Consider the following 1,709-nt stretch of genomic DNA (forward strand, 5'->3'; position numbering starts at 1 on the left):
TTGCTTAGTTGGGGCACAAGACGGAGCTAATCGGTGAAACCTGTCGTATGCGCATATTTGGTTGTAATTCTTATTACTTCTTGTCTTGGAGCAGTTGTGGATCGTGTTGAAGGAGCGCTACGCTGGGAAAAGAGCATTTCAGAACTACGACAGACACAAGAGGAAGTTTGGAATAACGCAGTGTAAACTCTGTTTTAATTCTCAGAAAAATATGATAAAAGACCTGCCTCGGTAGCACAGTGATTATTCTGATCGGCTGCTGATCTCTGGCTCAGACCCGGCCGCGGCGGGATCATTTCGATGGAGGCAAAACGCAGAAGGCACATGTTAGAAGTGCAGTGAGTGAACTTTAAGTAACTCTGGCATAATTGCCTGTGTGGCATATCGCATATATTTTGCCTACAATTTTCCCATGCGGTCCTTCGAATACCATCGATTCCTGATGACAGTATGCAGTCTGCAGGAGCACACAGAGACATCACGAGAAGGAATAAGTCAGTTGAAGCACTCTCTAAATCGACTCTTCTTTCATACTGTAGATGTAACTCTTCACGAAAAATAGTGTCTGCGTATTACTGACATGGCTGCATCACCCTACAGATGTTCCAAACTCCTCTACTATGTGCAGCGGCAATGGATCGGCATTGCTTACCATATATGGGATGTTCTTTCACTTTTGTGAAAGGACTCCTAACTGTTTGTTCTGGCGGGGAAACCACAAGTGATTGCTTGGTGTAGGGGTCATCGACACGAGACATTTCCTCTTCAGGATGAACCCGAAGAAGAAGAAATTGTGATGAAAGAACCCCGCCGTACAAATACTCCACTCCTTTTCAGAAAAATGGTGCATGAGTGCGTTTTTAACTGCAATGCGCCCTGGCCAGTCCCCCGCCGTGGGTATGTGCGATTAAGTCTGTATAATCAACATCATCATCATCGCTACGGCAGCGGCCACTTCAAAACTGTTTCCCATTGCCGCATTAGGTTCAGGGCCCGTCTATCTACCGAGGGCATACTTTTTCAGCTTAACAAGGACATAATCGAAGCTGTTGAGGGAACAGGAACCAAATAAAGCAATATTGGGTTTCGACCTTATTAAAGGTTTCGACAACGTCTCCCACAAATCCATTTTGACAGACTTGTCAGAAATCAACTCCGCAAAAAGGACGTGCAACTACACCCGGTCTTTCTTCACTAACAGAACAGCAGTGATAACCGTCGGAACAATAGAGTCTGCCCCAATCATACTAGGAGCCAAAGGAACACTTTAGGGCTCCGTCCTGTTTTCCGTATTTTTTAACCTCTCCTCCATCACGATTCCCCCAAATTTCCACACATACTAGACCGACATCACATCGTTCTATGCAAATGACATCACGCTTTGGGTAACCAAAGGATGCGAACGCTCATAGAGGATACACTTCTAGAAGCTGTGAACATCACTGAGGCATGCACGTGGGAAGCCGGCCTCACTTCTTGAGAAAAAATCTGACTCTTTTCGACAAGACAAAAAACATAAACAAGAACAAAAAAATGTCTGTCATTGGACGATCTGTCAAAGAGGTACAAACCAGGAGAATACTGAGATCGTATTTTAGGAAGAAGGGGGGGGGGGGGGTGTATTTACAAACAAATGGAAGGGATAATGACACTCTCACTATGATTAAATGCATGGAAGAAGCGACGGCACGATTAATCTGCCGCATAGC

Source organism: Amblyomma americanum, chromosome 4, assembly GCF_052857255.1.
Source record: "Amblyomma americanum isolate KBUSLIRL-KWMA chromosome 4, ASM5285725v1, whole genome shotgun sequence".
Taxonomy (NCBI): domain Eukaryota; kingdom Metazoa; phylum Arthropoda; class Arachnida; order Ixodida; family Ixodidae; genus Amblyomma; species Amblyomma americanum.